The sequence below is a fragment of the Heterodontus francisci genome, chromosome 2, assembly GCF_036365525.1.
Source record: "Heterodontus francisci isolate sHetFra1 chromosome 2, sHetFra1.hap1, whole genome shotgun sequence".
Lineage (NCBI taxonomy): Eukaryota > Metazoa > Chordata > Chondrichthyes > Heterodontiformes > Heterodontidae > Heterodontus > Heterodontus francisci.
Genome location: NC_090372.1, coordinates 111,154,807 through 111,172,490, shown reverse-complemented (window position 1 = coordinate 111,172,490; position 17,684 = coordinate 111,154,807).

The window sequence follows — 17,684 nt, the reverse complement described above, 5'->3', positions numbered from 1 at the left end:
TTTTCAGCACCCATAGAGGAAGGTAGGAATTTTTAGGAATAGGAATAGGTAAGGAGATCCAACAAGTCTTTTCCTTTTCTAATAGAACGCAACCCCACCAATCAAATGCCTATCCAGCCAAATCCTCAGTCCCTTCTCTTTCCAGAAACACACCCAATTCCCAATTGAACCATCATATGCTTCAATGGCTTGCTCTGATGATTCACTGTGTAACTCTATTATCCTTGTGTAAAATGGTTCTGCCTGACTTTTGTTACTCCTAACTTGCTATTTTTTGACCTGTGCACCTTTGTATTTCAACCTTCTGTGTGAATGAACAAGGTATCTGGAGCAATTTTGCGTAAAGCTTTCATAACCTTGAATATCACAACTTAATCATTTCAAAATCTTAAAGAAAACACACAGAACCTCCTTAGCCTAATCTCATTATTTAAATCTACAACACCCAGAATTATTTATGTTATTTGTCTCTGTATCTTTAAATTTGCATATATGAGCCTGGAATTTTTTGCTATGTTTGTGCCTACACAAATGTGCTTTCCAGGTGTAAAGCAAATACATCGCCAAAAAGATGTTGGAATTTTGGGTGGAAGTGAGCTTTTTTTTAACATAGTATCCCCTGACCATTGGCGCAGTGATTTACCCGATTTACTTGCAGCCTGTCATTCTGTGCTCTGTCTTCTACAGCTGGAGGTAAGTTCGCTTTTCTTTCCACTTTTTGGGCCAGTATTTCTTTTGAATTTTCTCTCCAGTGGTTGGAGGAAATGTCATTTTCAAAGCTGTTTGACCTGTGGTCTTCAACTTAGACTTGTCTTATCACCACAGCTGCCACCATATAATGAGTTCTTTATGTTGTCTGATGCCATATAAATGCAATGCGTGGAGTCTAGTTCGTCGAAGATCTCAAACTGGTTTATTACAGCTGAACTATTATATACAGTACAGAGCAAACTATTTACAGAACCTTCCTCTAGATGTTACAGTAGCAGAGTGATGCTGGCTTTTAGTCACATGACTACATCCTGGTACTTAGCTCAGCATATTAAGTTCTTAAAGGGATATCACTCTAAAAGGCAATTATATAACACTGATGCCACTGGCCAGAGTGCCTCACATGCTGGAATGGAAATCATTCATACTCTCAGACATGGGACAGCACTTCCTAGGTAAGCTGTCCAATACCTCCAAAAAATGCTGCTGCATGTCATGGAATCTCTTTTTGTACGCTGGGCCTCCGAGTTCTGCATTTCAATCCTCTATAGCAGAGTTCAGCTCCAAGCTTTCCCTCACTCATACCACATCCCTGGCTTTCATTTCCAATACCTCCTTGTCCTGCTCATGAGCGCTGTGCAAATCCCTTGTGCACCACCCCCCACCTCACTAGCTATTCCAACCGAGGTGCCGATCCCTGAACTAATGCTTGGAAGAGATAAAGTGAGTGATAGTGCTTTTTCCAGAAAGTTCTTGTCCTCCAAATCTTCTGCCTGCTGTTACAAAGGCTGAGGTGAACCTGGAGAAGGGGGCAGGGACAAATTTTACTATGGAGGAATAAGTTAACAAAGCAGTGAAAGGCTGTCAGTGCTAGACAGCAACAAGGTGCCACAAGTCTACGTGCAGGATAGTGAGAGGATAAAGAGATTGTAACAATAAAGGTAGACACCCCGCTATGGGCTTGCACCAGCCTCACCATCTCCAATGCTTCTGGCTACTCCTTGCTATAGCTATGCAAGGCCATGGAAGTACGATATCATGGATAGATATGGCTTTTAAAAGGATAGGAATGGCAGTTCAGCATTCCTGGTTACATGGTTTTCAGACGGGATAGAGAGGGGATAAAAAAAGGAGGGCTGTTGCAATATTAATTAAAGAAACAATGAAAGTTGTGAGGAGGGATGACACACTAGAAAGGTCATCAAACAAGGCCATATGAGTTGAACTGAGAAGCAAAAAGGGGCAATCACATTGCTGGGAGTATACAATAAACCCCCAAACAGACCCCCAAAAGGGACATAGATGCACAATCATGTAGGCAAATTGCTGGGAAATGCAGAAACAATAAGACAGTAATAGTAGGGGATTTCAACAACCATAAAATTAACTGGGATAAAATCAGTGTAAAAAGTATAGAGGGCGCAGAATTTTTAAAATGCATTCAGGAACACATTTTTAGCCAGTACATAGCAAGCTCAAATAGAGAAGGGGCAATTCTGGACATAGTTTTAGGTGATGAAGCTGGACAAATGGAAGGGGCATCAGTGGGAGAGTATTTTAGTGGTAGTGATCATAATTCAGTTAGATTTAGCATCGTTATGGAAAAGGACAAAGATAGGCTAAGAGCAAAAGTTTTAGATTTGGCTAAGATCAATCTTATTAAGCTGAGATATGATTTGGCAAAACCAGACTGGAAACAGCTACTTGAAGATAAATCAGTGTCAGAGCAGTGTGAGGTGTTCAAAGAGAGATATAGAGGGTCTAGAACAAATATGTTCCACAAAGAAAAATAAGAGTAACTCCCAAATCTAGACACCCACCGGATGTCAAAGAGCATACAGGTAAGATAAGGCACAAAAAGAAAACTTATATTGGATACCTAGAGATCAGTGCTGCACAAAGCATAGAGGAGTATAAGAACTGTTGGGGTGAAATTAAAATGAAATTAGGAAAGTAAAGTGAGAGCATGAAAAAATATTGCCAAGTAAAATCAGTGAAAACACAAAGAAGTTTTATAAATACATAAGGAGCAAGAGGCTAACTAAGGAAAGAGCTGAATCTATGAGAGACCAAAGAATAGCCAATGAGTGGAGGTGGAAGACATGGGCATTATTCTCAATGAATATTTTGCATCTGTCTTCACAAAAGGCGGGGGGCGGGGTGATGCAGATATTGTAGTTAAGGAGGAGAAGTGTGAAATATTGGATGGTATAAACATAGTTAGGGTGGAAATCTTAAGACTATTATCATCTTTGAAAGTAGGTGAATCACCAGGCCGCTTGAAATTTATCCCAGGCTGCTAAGAGAAGCAAGAGAGGAAATAGTGGAGGCCCTGATCATCACTTTCCAATCCTCTCTGGCTACAAGCGTGGTGCTGCAGGTCTGAGAACTGGTAATGCCCTATTGTTTAAAACAGGGAGAAATGGATAGACTAGATAATTACATGCCAGCCATCGTAACCTCGGTAACTGGCAAATTATTAGAAAAAATTCTGAGGCACCATATAAATGGTCATTTAGAAAGGCTTAGATTAATCAGAGACAGTCAGCATGGATTTGTTAAGGGAAATGAGAAAAGTTTGGAAGTTGATAGTTACGGCATCTGCAATGTTCTCACTTACTTCCTCTAAAATCCTGGGATGGAAATAATTTGGTCCTGGGAATTTGTCACTCTTTATTACCATTATTTTCTTCATTATTGTTATTTTGCTTACGTTAATTTTGGTGCCATTCCAGATTCAATATTGCTTTCCTTGGGATGTCCAGCTTAATATCCTCTTCCTGTACTATAAATATTTATGGCATGTGTCTGCCATTTCCTTATTTTCATTGATAATATCACTGTTATCAGTTTTTATCCTGACCACCCTCTTTTTTTCCAGTATAATTGCAAAAAAAAGTGTTGATTTTGATGTCTCTTGCAAGTTTTTTTTTGATACTCCCTTTTTGTAGCTATCTGTTTTGTCACCCTTTGCAATTCTTTGTATCTCTCCCACTCACCATGAACTGTGGCAATTTTTGCAATTCTGTCTGCCTTTTCCTTTTGTTTTATGTTCTCTCTTCCCTCCTTCTTTAGCGGTCCATGGCTGATTTTTTTCTGGCAAGTAGAACTCTTGCCCATTTAGGGCTATAAACTGGCTCTGTGGCTGCAAAATTGGGGTCTGTAACATTGCTGGTGCTGACTTTACAAAAGCCCTGACATCAGAAAATGGCGACACCCTATGCTATGCATGCGCTGGAAGCTTTCAATGTGTGCAGATCGTGTAGCCAAACAGCTATTCCAGCTGGTTTGCTGCATGTTTTTGAAACTTGGACTACACATGTCCACTGAGCCCCTGTGTTAATCACTCACAGCTGAGCTTCCCCCCACTATGGCTATTTAAAGGGCAAGAATCCAACTTGCAGGTGGGGAACTTTTGACTTAACTTCTGTTATTGCAAAGTTTGTGGGAGTACTGTGGAGCATTATTTGAGGTATTTAGGTGAGTTGCAGGGAGAGTTGCTGCAGCCATGCAGGGAGGGCAGAGGGTTTGGAGACCTTTCCACACAAAGGCTTCAACAGGTATGGGGGCTGTTGTTGCTGCGCCTCTGGGTCTGTAACATGACAGACAAATGGAGCAGAGCTGTAGAAATGGGAAGCAGGAGAAGAAGGAGGGGTATCTACCGAAGGCCCCACCCATCACAGATTATTAAGGACCATACCTGCACCCAGGAACAATGCCTGAGGCGCCTGAGATTCACAGGGTGAGGATATTATTGCTAGTGGCTGTCAAGGCCACCATCATTCTAAACACGACTGGATTTTTCCAGGTGGGAGCAGGCAACATATTCAATATCTCCCAGTATGCTGTCTATCACTGCATCAGGGAGGTGATGGGACCCTGTATGTGAGGAGAGACGAGTTCATCATTTTCTCTAAGTGGAGAGAATTGGGATGAGCGGGTGCATGGCTTTGCCACGATAGCGAGATTTCCAATAGTGCAAGGAGGCAATGACTGCACACATATGGCTCTGCAGGTCCCCCATGTCAATGGGAAAAGGTACAGCAACCACAAAGGGTTCCATTCCATTAATGTGTAGTTAGTGTGCAACTATGCACAAACCATCATGGCTGCTATCCTGACAGCATGCACGATGCCTTCATCCTGAGGCAGTCTGGCATTCCAGCCATCTTCAGGCCACTATGAAGAACTGGAGGATGACTGTTTGAAGACAAGGAATGCTTCTTTACCTGTGGCTGATAACACCCCCTCCAATAACCATCCACATGAGGACAATGGTACAATGAAAGCCAAGCTGCCACCAGAAATATCACGGAGAAGACTATCAGCAAACTGTCTGGACCACTTGGGGAGACCCCTACAATACTCTTCGGAGTGTGTAGTCTCCTGCACCCTCCACATTGTTGTTATGAGGACACAACCATTTCCACCAGGCATCTAGAGGCCTCCTCAGGAGGTGGAGGAGGAGAAGGAAGAGGAAGTGAAGGAGGCAGGGAGGAGGCATCCGGGACACCTTTGCTCCAGACGAGTTGTCTAAGAGCGATTGCTCAGACTCCGCTTCCCATAGAACTATTTCCCTTCACCACCAATGGCTCCACTATTCCCCATCTCAGCATCCATCTGCAACATCCCATCACAGCATCCACCTGGTCAAAATCCTGCAATAAAAGCCACTAACAAAACCATTCCATCACATCCAATTATGCAGACATTAATGAACTATTCATGCTTAGGCATTCCCTTAGTGCCTGTCTTCCATGTGGTTTTGCCTGGCTTAGTGCTCCTATGCAGTGCTACCCCAGTGGTTGCAGCATGGCTGATGGAAGGACGCTGGCTTTCAGTGGAGGAGACTGCAGAAGGCCTTGCAGGAAGACCTTGAACAGCTCTGGGCCTTGAGGGCCCTGCTTTGGACTGCACCACCTTATATAGGCTGGTAGCTGGCTGAGAGGCAACAGCAAGGGCACTGGCAGTGGTGGAAACACGCATCCTGCCATCCTGAGAGGGGACAGCACGTTTGTGCAACATGGAAGCCTCTGCCATTTCCCCAGGGCAGCACCTCAGCAATCCTAGTAATCTGCTGGAGCACAGATTACTGGATTGTCATGAAGGCCTGCATGCCTCCTTGAGCACTGAGATCCGCAAACACAATGGCAGCAGTCTGAGCCTGCACTGCAGCAAGCATGGATCTCGTGACTTCCGTCTGAGCTTCCACTGCAGCACTGAGATGTTGGGGGCTTTCACCTGTGCCGCAGCGGAAGCTGAGACATCAACCATGAGACGCTGCATCATGACTGAGTCCGCAGTTGCTTTCATGGAGTTGACTACCACTTCCACAGTGGAAGCGATGGGCTCCAAGCTCTGTGTCACATTGAAGCCAGACTCCTCCATGATGCTTGACAGTGACAGGAGACTGTCTGGAAGGTCTGCCAATGAACCAAGCATTTCTGTGTGCATGCTAACCAGCATTCTCTTGTATGCCGCCCCACTAAACTTCTCATCTGAGACCCTATAACAGCTCATCTGCAATCTCACCCTCCAGTGAGCTGGCACACAAACATTTTTTCCTCCTGCCTGGCCATAGCCCACTCATGCTAGATGACTCACCACATGCTGGTCCTGACTCTGCACTACCCTCCAAAATTCGTGCACCGCCAGTATCTGAGTTGGTAGCTGCGTCAACTCAGATGTAGTGTTGCTCTCGTGCTTCCTCCTGGGACTGTTGTAGCTGGGCAGGTGGCTGTTCTTGGTTTTTTGAAAGCAGAAAATCAGAACAGGAAGATTGCGGTGAGGGAAGAATAGTTGAGCTCGAAAGCAAGAGGTCCATGGTCAGACATGCCATATAGCAGGATGAGGGTGAGGTAGGAGTTGAGAAGGAAAATAAGGCAGGAACATACGATCATTCTCGATGTTCTCAGCGATGTCATATGCAATGGGCTCTGTCATAGCTGACCCCATGATGCAGATCAATATCTCCTTCATAGGGCTCAGGAGTTGAAGGCATGGAGAACAACCCCAGCTTTTCAAACCTAACCTTGTAACTAAAATCCCCCACTCCTAGAACCATTCTGTTAAATCTCCTCTGCACCCTTTCAAGGACCCTCACATTGTTCCTAAAATGTGGTGACCAGAACTGTATGCAAAACAACTAGATGGTGCTTAACAACAGCTCTATAAAGGTTCAGCATATCTTCTCTGCTTTTGTACTCTATGCCTCTATTTATGAAGCCCAGGATCCCATATGCTTTGCTAACCACTCTCTTAATATGTCCTGCCACCTTCAAAGATCAATGCACATGCACCCTTCGGTCCCTCTGTTCATGTACACTCTTTAGAACTGTACTATTTAGTCTATATTGCCTCACCCTATCCCTTCTGCCAAAATGCATCACCTTATACTTCTCTGTATTAAATTTCATCTGCCACTTGTCTGCCCATTCTGCTAGTTTATCTGTGTCCTGTCGCAGGAAATTTGTATCATCCTCTCTGATTGCCACTCCTCCAAGTTTGGTATCATTGGCAAATTTTGAAATTCTACTCTGTATTCCAAGTCGTTTATACATATCAAAAAAGCAGTGGTCCTAGCACTGACCCCTGGGGAACACCACTGTCTACCATCCTCCAGTCTGAAAAGCAACCATTTACCACAACTCGCTGTTTTCTGTCCTGAAGTCAAGTTTTTGTCCAATTGGACACTGACACTTCTATTACATGAGGCTCAATTTTGTTCTGTGGTACTTCATCAAACACTTTCCAAAATCCATATAGACAACATCTACTGCATTGTTTTCATCAACCTTCTCTGTTACTTCATCAAAACATTCAATTAGATTTGTCAAGCATCTGCCTCTTACAAATTCATGCTGGCTCTCTTTAATTAACTCAAAACTCTCCAAGTGCCTGTTGATTTTTTTCCCTGATTATTGTTGACAAAACTTTACTCCCCACTGACATTGAACTAACTGGCCTGTAGTTGCTAGGACTCTTGAATAAGGGTATCACATTTGCCACATTCCAATCCTCTGGCACCTCCCCCATATCTATGGAAGATGGGAAGATTATGGTAAGCCCTTCTTTTATTTCCACCCCCACTTGCTTTAGCAATCTTGGATCCAAGCCATCCAGACCAGGTGACTTATCTACCCTAAGCATAGCCAGCCTTCCTAGTACCTCTTCCCTCTCAATTTTTGCCATTTCCATTGCCTCTACTCTCTCCGCTTCAATTGATATTTTGTTCATATTCCTCTTATTCAGCAAACTCTGATAGAAAGTACTTATCAAGTATTCTAGCCTTGCCTTATGTCTCTAAGCATATATTACCCACTTTGTTCCTAATAAGCCCTGCTCCACCTCTTACTACCCGCTTTCTATTTGCATCCCGGTATAGAGGGAAGAATGTCAATGATTGTGTGCACTGTATTTGGGTGATGTGCCTGCCATAGCTGAAGAGTTGCAGGTGTGTGGAAGCAGTGAAATGTGGATGTGAAACTTGCATTATTAGAGTGAAATGAATGTTAGGCCTGAGTCCTGAATGCTGGGGACTGCTGATGGGTGAGTAACGGGTATGTGAGCATTGAGCAGTGTGTGGGGTTGGTCTTGTGGTACATATGAGCTGTCAAATTAAGATGCATTCACTAACCTTGAACACCCACATGATGTCATGGATCCTCTTGTCGCACTGCTGCCAGGTCCTCAGGGCCAGACTACGGGAGTTTGCCTCCCTGGCCACCTGTTTCCATTTCCTTCGGAAGATGTTCCATGAGGTCGTCCTGGACCCCTGCCCCCGTAAAAACGTGGCTTCTCTCCTCCTATTGACCTCCATCACTAAGGCCTCCAGACCCGCATCCATGAACCTGGGAGCCTTCAGTCTTGGCTGTTGTTCCATTTGTTGAGTGTCTACTTGGAGCCAAGTGCACTACATGCAGTCAACAGCAGAAATCTTCTAATGAATACAGCTGCCCTTTAAGAGGGGTAGACTACCTTTAAGAGCTTGAGACTAGCCGCAACATGTGCTAGCCACAAAATGTGCTAGCCACGTACGCTGCTCGGCCCCCTGTTGACTGCTCAGTCAGCCAGCAGTGCGGATTGCACTTGGCTGAATGCTATAATCGTGCAACTAAGGAGGCAGTTTGGAATGTGTGTGCTGCATACCTCAATGGGACTGAACACAGGAAGATCACAAATCATGACCCACCTGCCCAAAATGGGAGGAAACTAGTTTTTAGCCCTGTTTCACATTAAATTCATTTTTGGAAACCTCCCACTGATCTTCTGTCATAGTACCCATTAACAGATTTACCAATTTACTGTGGACAATCTTGGTTTCATCCCATTGAAGTCATCCTTACCTAAATCTAGAATCTTAGGAACTGTTTCATGTTTCTCCCTTTCAAACACCATGCTGAACTCAATCATTTTATGATCGCTGTTAGATAAATATTCACACACCATCAGGCTGTTAACTAAATCTGGCTCATTACTCATTACTAAATCTAATATGGCCTGTCCCCTTGCAGGTTCTGGGACATATCATTGCAGAAAACTATCCTGAACACATTCAAGAAATTCACTACCTTTCTGACATGTGCTAGTCATGCTTATCCCTATTTATATGAAAGTTAAAATCCCTCATTAAAACTCCTCTGCCTTGGCTACATGCTTGTCTAATCTCTGCATTTATGCAAGCTATCATTTTACATTTCTGCCAGAGGGCCTTTACATAACTCCCGCAACAGTCTTAAATCCTTTTCTATTTCTTAATTCTACCCATAAAGTCTTCACTGCCTGCTTATCTCTTGTAATAACTTTGCTTATCATTGAAGTGATTTCATCTTTAATCATTAAGGCAATTCCTGCCCCTTTACCATTTTCCCTATCTTTTCCTTAGACTTTAGAACCCGACATATTTAGTCCCCATTCCTGATCATCTTGCAGCCATGTCTCAGAAATGGCTCTTATGTCAGACTCTCCAAGTTGAATTTGTCCCTGCAATTCATTCAATGTGATCCTTATACTCTGTGTGTCTGGATAAAGAATGCTTATTTGGGCCATACACCATAAGCTGTCCTTCAGCTCTAATGTTTTACTCACAAGTTCCTTATTTTTCTCTCTGTTTAATGATTTTACACCTTTTAGATTTCCTTTTATCTGTTGTGCCTAAAGCACAATTTCTGATTGTTATTCAACCATTTCCCTTTTGTTTGTTTTTTAAACTATTATTTATACTACCTTTTCCACCTGAGCTGACCCCTGCATTTAATTGTTTAAAGTCCTTGTGACTGCCCTATTTATCCTTTCCACGATGACCTTGGTCCCAGCCCAGTTAAGGTGGAGCCCCGTCCTAGTGGTACAGTTCCTTTCTATCCCAGTCCTGGTGCCAGTGCCCCATTAAATGGAATCCCTCTTTCCCACACCACTCCTTCAACCACATGTTCACCTCCCTAATCTGCTTATTCTTATGCCAATTTGCACATGATTTGGGTAATAATCCAGCAATCCCTTGAGGTCCTTTTTTTAATGTAGCTCCTCATTCCTGTTATTCTCCAAACAGGACCACTTGCCTACTGTTCCCTATGTGGTTGGCCCCAACATGGATTGCAACAACTAGATCCTTCCTCTCGCTCTCCAATATTCCTTCAACCGGTCCGAGATGTCCCTCACCCTGGCACCAAATAGGCAACATAACATGTGGCACTCTTGATCCTGATTGCAAAAGATGCTATTCGTCCCCCTAAATATTGAATACCCTACAACTACCACATTAGACTTCCCCTTCTCTTACTCCCCTCCACCATGGACAGCCTTCTGCTCCAAGGTGCCATAGCCAGCATTCTGGCTGTCCTTCACACAGTCTTTATCCTCACAGGTAGCAAGTACATTGTACCTGTATGGATTGGATTAGTTTCTGCAAATCCTCATTTCCTATCTCAACTGGGTTCCCCTTACTCTATAAACTATCAGTCACACCAACCCCATTCTGGTCCTGCACTTCTCTACGAGACTGACGTCTGAAGCAAACTGTTCAGATACTTCCCCTGCCTCTGTGCGAGAATGTCTCCAACTCACTCCAGTTCAATGACTTGGAGCTGGAGAAACTTGAAATCAAGGAAACTACTGAAGATATGTTCGCTTGAGACAGTATGCTGTCCACAAACTACCACATCCTGCAGCCCAGACACACAACCTGCTCTGCCATATCTTAGTCTAGATTGTTTAAATTATTTATATCTGCTTTTTACTTTGCTATAAGTTTTTTTTTTCTTTTCTGCATACTAGCTTGCAGTAAGCACTAAAACACTGGACAAAAATTTAAATACTTACTGTCTCAGGCTTATACGAACCACTCCAAGTATTGGAGGCAAAAAAGCACCTTCCTCCACTGCACCAAATTTCCACTCTCACAAAATTCCCGACTTTTACACTCAGTTTACAATGTACTCTGTTTGCAACCACTCTGTACACCACCATTTTCTAGAAGATGAGAAAAAACAGATGAAAACCCAAGCCAATCTGGAAAAGAATTGCAGGGAAATTCCTCTCTGAACTCCATAGCCCATAGATCACTCAGGGCATGATAATTCATTACAGTATCTACCTTTTGTAAGAGATGATCTCTGCCCCAGCCAGAAACCAGTCCAGCACTCATTGAAGCTATTTAGGGAATCCGCATCCACCAGTGGTGGATGGCAGCCTATTCCAGTGGTCCACTATTTGCTGGGTAAAGAACCACCTGCTGACATCGAAACTAGGTCTAGCCTTATACAATTTCAAGTTGTGATACCTGATCCTCTCTAACCTATTTCCAATTACCCCTAAGTCTACACTTCTCTAAAGTGTAGAATTTCAGCTGTTCCACTCTATCAAGGTAAGTAAGCTGCTTTGTGGGAATAGGTCTAGCAGCCCTCCTCTGCACCCTTTCCAAAGTCTCAATCTCACCCAACAACAATAACTTATATTTATATAGCACCTTTAACATAACAACACGTCCCAAGGCACTTGACAGTAGCATTATAAAACAAGGATAACACAGAGACGCAAAAGGAAATATTAGGTCAGATGACCAAAAGATTGGTAAAAGAGGTAGGTTTTAAGGAGTGTATTAAAGGAGGAAAGTGAGGTTGAGAGGCCGAGATGTGTAGGGAGGGAATTCCAGAGCTTGGGTCCTAGGCAACTGAAGTTGCGACCACAAATGGTGGAGCGATTAAAATCGGGGATGCACAAGTGGCCAGAATTAAAGGAGCGCAGATGTCTTGGAGGGTTATGGGCCTGGAGGAAATTACAGAGATAGAGAGGAGCAAGGCTATGGAGGGATTTGTAAACAAGATAAGAATTTTAAAATCAAGACATTAGTTGACCAGGAGCCAATGTAGGTCAGTGAGCACAGGGATGATAAGGGAACAGGACTTGGTGCGAGTTAATTTTGAATGCCTTCAAGTTTATGAAGAGTAGAATGTGGGAGCGTAGCCAGGAATGCATTGGAATAATCAAGTCTAGAGGTAATGAAGGCATGAATGAAGATTTCAGCAGCAGAACTCAGACGGAGGCGATGTCATGGAGGTAGAAGTAGGCCATCTTAGTGATGGCATGAGCATAAAGTTGGAAACTCATCTCGGAGTCATCTGTGACACCAAGGTTGCATACAGACTGGCTCAATCTCGGACTGTCTCCAGGAAGAGGGATGGAGTTGGTAGCAAATGAACAGAGTTTGGAGTGGAGATGGCAAACAATGGCTTCAGTCTTTCCAATATTTAATTGGAGGAAATTTCTGCTCATCCAGTACTGCATATCGGATACACAGTCTGATAATTTAGCAACAGTCGAGGAGGCAAGAGAAGTGGCGGTGAAGTAGAGCTGAGCGTCGTCAATATACACATGAAAACTTTAATATTCTGATAAGTATTAAGGCTTAGTACAGAATATCTAACAGACTGACAGTTAGGGGAACAGGAGTTTATTTACACACGTCTTGCATTTACGGCTTCCACTTATACTTTATTATTCCTAAATATCCTTGGTGTAATCGTTCCAAGATCTCTAATCTTAGTATCTTCGGGATAACTAATTTCTCATCATAGATCAATAAATCATCAACAATGCTTAGATGACCCCTTTGTTCATAATATCGCCTTAACACTGGGTTATGTGGCATGTACGCTGGCCATCCATGTAAACAATATCCTCTGATTGCTGAACATACTTCATCTGCTTTTTGAGCATTCCTGATTTCACTCAGTTTCTGAGCTGTAGCAGGAAAAGTTGCTGTCGTTGTCAAAGCAAAAACTTCTACTTCATCAAGAAATAAAATATCGCCTTATTCAGGTCCTGCTGATGAAATACGTGATAAAGCATCTGCTGTGATCTGCTGTTTCTCTGGAACGTATTCAACTTTTGCATCAAATCTCATCAATCTTAATCTAAACCTCTGTACTCTTGGAAGTAACTTTGGTAGCTCTTTTGTGTTTAGTAGAGTAACTAACAGTTTATGATCTGTTTCAATTTTAAATTGAAGACCTAGCACATAGTCAGAAAATTTATTTCATGCCCAAGTTGCTGCCTTTTCTATGACAGTGTATCTTTGCTCTCTTTCTGTTAACGAACGCGAAGCAAAATATACAGATCTGCATCTCCCATCTCTCTGCACTTGAAATAAGACTGCTCCTAATCCCATTGATGAAACATCCACTGCTATGATGGTTGATAACTTTGGGTCATAATGGACTAACACTTCTGAAGATATCAGCATGTTCTTGATTTTCTCAAAGGATTCTTGTTGGGCTTCTTTCCAACACCAGACATTGTTGTTTTTTAACAACTGTAGTAATGGCTCCCATATCATGGCTAAATTCCGTAGAAATTTCCCTACTTGATTCACCATTCCAATAAACCTTTGGAACTCTGTAATTTTTTAGGCTCTGGAAGGTCTTTTATCACTTTGGTCTCAGGAATTTCTTTCCCCCAGTAACTCAGAACTGTTTTCAACTCTCCTATTACCTTCAACTCGATGCCTCCAGGCCCATATTATGTTTTACCTGTAGGTTTCAGACTTTTCTTCTTCAGCCACGGTTCTGTGTCTGATAGCACTGAAACTGCTGCTCCAGTGTCCAGTTTGAATTTTGTCTTGTTGCCAACTACAAGAATTTCTGCCCTCCAGCAATTTTCACTTGCTCCTTGGATTTCTCCTAGAAATGGTATTTCAACACAATGTACATCCTGTACTTTTGTTAACTTTTTTTTATTTTCTTTGGATTTCCCTTCAATATTTGGCAGTGCTGTTTTTTTACTGTGGCATATTAGTTGAAAGTATCCCCTATTTTTACATACAAAGCACTCCACTTCTCTGGCTGGGCAATTTGCCTACTGGTGACTCACTCAACTACACCTACTGCAGTGAGACACTACTGTCTCCAGATGCACTTCCCATCTTTCCTGTCTTTGACTGCCATTTTTCACTTTCGCCTTCTTTACGTATTCAATGGAGTCTGTTACTTTCAAGATCATACACTCCCTGTCTGCTCGAACAACAAATTGGTTAAACTTTCTAACCTATGCTTGTGTGCTCAACTGAATCATTTTCATGAATGTAAGATCATTCCTCAACTGTAGATGATCCGAGAGGGCATAAACTACTACTCCGACTACAATCCTGTCTCTAATCAGCTCGTCCCGTGAACTGCCGTATTTGCAATCTTCAGCAAGTTTATATAAATCATTGATAAATGAATCAATGCTCCCTCCTTTCTGCTGCGTCCGCTTATTAAATTCTGTGCACACAGTGATTGCGGTTTTCCTTACATTAAAGTAAATCGTGAGAGTCTTAATGAATTCTTCATATGTAGCCTTCTCTTCTTCTATGCCTTGAGTAATGAGAATGCCATCTGCATACTCCCCTATTGCATACAACAACGTACCGACCTGCTCCTTGTCCGGCTTCTGTGGGAGACTCAATGCAGTGCAATACCTTGCAAACCTCTGGACCTATTTTGGCCACACCTCGGCTTGTTTCTGTCCAGCTACATTTTTGAAGTTCTCCAGTAAGAGCAATGATTTTTCCATCTTTTCTTCAGTTTACCATTGCCATCATATAATATTCTGATTACATTAAGGATTAGTATAGAATATCTACGAGTGTGATGGTTACAGGAACGGTTCATTTACACAAGTCTTGTATCTATGGCTTCCACTTACACTCTACACGAGGTTCTGTACAAGTCCTATTACATTACTTCCTGTGATGATGCTCACAGACTACTTGCATATTCTACCCAGTAACAACCCTATATTACATCTTACTACAAAGACTAACTTTGTGCTTTTGGATGATATCACCGAGGGGCAGCATGTACATGAGGATCAGGAGGGAGCTGAGGATACATCCTTGGGGGACACCAGAGTTAACGGTGCAGGAGCAGGAAGAGAAGCCATTGCAAATGATACTCTGGCTATGATTATTTACTTAAGAATGGAACTAAATGAGAGCAGCCCCCCACAGCTGGATGACAGTGGAGAGGCTTTGGAGGAGGATGGTGTGGTCAACCCTGTCAAAGGCTGCAGACAGGTTGAGAAGGATGAGGACAGAAAGTTTACCTTTGTCTCAGTCACATAGGATGTCATTTGTGACTTTGATAAGAGCTGTTTTGGTACTGTGGCAGGAGCGCAAATCTGATTGGAGGGATTCAAACATGGAGTTCCGGGAAGGATGGGAATGGATTTAGGAGGTGACAACATATTGAAGGACTTTGGAGAGGAAAGGGAGATTGGAAATGGGATGGTAGTTTGGAAGGGTGGTGGGGTTAAAGGTGAAGAGAGAGGTGATGATGGCAGATTAAAAGGAGAGAGGGACAACATCTGAAGAGAGAGAATGGTTTACAATATCTGATAGCATGGAGACCAGGAGGGGAAGTTGGGTGATCAGCAGTTTAGCGGGAATAGGATCGAGGGAACAGGAGGAGGGTCTCATGGACAAAATGAGCTCAGAGAGGGCATGAGGGGAGATAGGAAACTAGAGAAATATGAGAGTTCAGGGCTAGGGCAGGGGGAACATTAGAAGACGTTTAGCTAGATGGGCTATTGGAAGAGAGGGACACGGCAGTGGTGACTGATCAGATGGTCTCGATCTTAGTGACAAAGAAGTCCTCACATTTATTTTTGGAGGTGAGGGTGGAGGAGACAGGGGAGAGGGGTTTAAGAAGACAGTTTGCAGTCAAGAAAAGAAGCTGGGGGTTATGTTTGCATTCCAAGATTATGCTGGAATAGTAAGCAGTTTTAGTAGACAAGAGCAGGACCTGATAGTGCTTTATGTGGTCCAACCAGATCTGGCAGTGAATGGCTAAACCAGTTGTCTGTCTATCCTTTCATGTCCGTGACCCTTGGACTTAGGGGAGTGGAGATGAGGACCATACTGGGGAAATGCCAGGGTGAGAGACTGATCTTTTTATTGGGGACTAGGGCATCAAAGGTGGTGGTGAGGACGTGGTTGAGCAAATCTGTAATTGCAGAAGTTTTGTGGCAAACAGAGGGTCAAAGGCCCGATAGTTGATATTTGGGAAGTGCACCCAACATGGGAAGGCATCAGAATTGCACACAGTATTCCAACTGAGGTCAAACCTAGTTCTTGTATAAGGGCGAAGTAATATATTTTGTCTTATGGTCAATTGTCCTATAAAGGCATCCCAACATTCTGTTCACTCTAGCTATCACTTCATGGCATTGCTCATGAACCTTTAGAGATCGCTGCATTGGATTATCCAGATCTCTATTTTTCTCCATCTTCTTTAATGCTTTTCACTGAAGGTGTATGCATGTTAAGCATTTGCCCTGTCCACATGCACAACACAAACTTTTCCAAATTAAACATCATTTGCCATTCATGCACCCAATCCTCCAACACATCAAGATCCACCTGAAGTCGATGAGTATCATCTACAGTCCTAATACTTGCACAGATGTTAGCATTATCTTCAGATTTGCAGATTGTGCCCCGAACACCTATTTTCCAGGTCATTAATAAACAGATGCAAAGCAGATAAATGTCTGTGATGAGAAGCAAAGCTGCTGCTGTGACCTACGATGAGTAGAGAAGAAACATGCAGAGTGAATGGGGGTGGTGGGGGGAGGGGAGGGTGGCAAAAAGCTATAATGGAAGGGTGACAGCTATAAATGGAGATAGAACGATCTGCAGCTTACCCTTACTGCTCTGCTCAGGTCATTAAATTTCTTTCTGCCATGAAACTGTGACCTCAGGGTGCTGCTGCAGGCACTGACAGCCTCAGCAATATCTTTCCTGTGTTGCTGCTGAGTGTGTTTTTGGACTCTGGTGCCAAACCTGGGAAAGAGACCCTGCCTCCATTCCCCCGCTTGTTCAACTGCCACATGACTGAAATTTGGAGTGCTGGCTTTCAATATTCTGCACTTTTTTCATTGATCCATTCACAGAATGTGAGCATTGCTGAGCAGCATTAATTTTCCATCCCTAATTGCCCTTGAGACAACTGAATGATTTGTTAGCCCACTTCAGAGGGAAGTTAAGAGTCAACCACATTACTGTGGGTCTAGACTTACATACAGGCCAGATTGTATAAGGAGGGCAAATTTCCTTGCTTTAAAGAATATTAGTAAACCAGACAGTTTTATGACAATCTAGTAACTTCATGATCACCATTACTGATACTAGCTCTTTATTCCAGTTTTATTTAATTAATTAATTTAATTCAGCAGCTGTCATTGTGGGATTTCAATTCATGTCACAGAATCACAGAACTGCAGAATTGTTACAGCACAGAAGGAGGCCATTTGGCCCATCGTGACTGTGCTGGCTCTCCAAAAGAGCTATTTTCCCAGTGCCACTCCCTGGCCTTCTCTACGTTGTCCTGCACATTCTTCCTTTTCCCTCTTGAATGCCTCAATTAAACTGCCTCCACCACACTTTCAGGCAGTGCATTCCAGATCCTAACCACTCACTGCATGAAAATGTTTTTCCT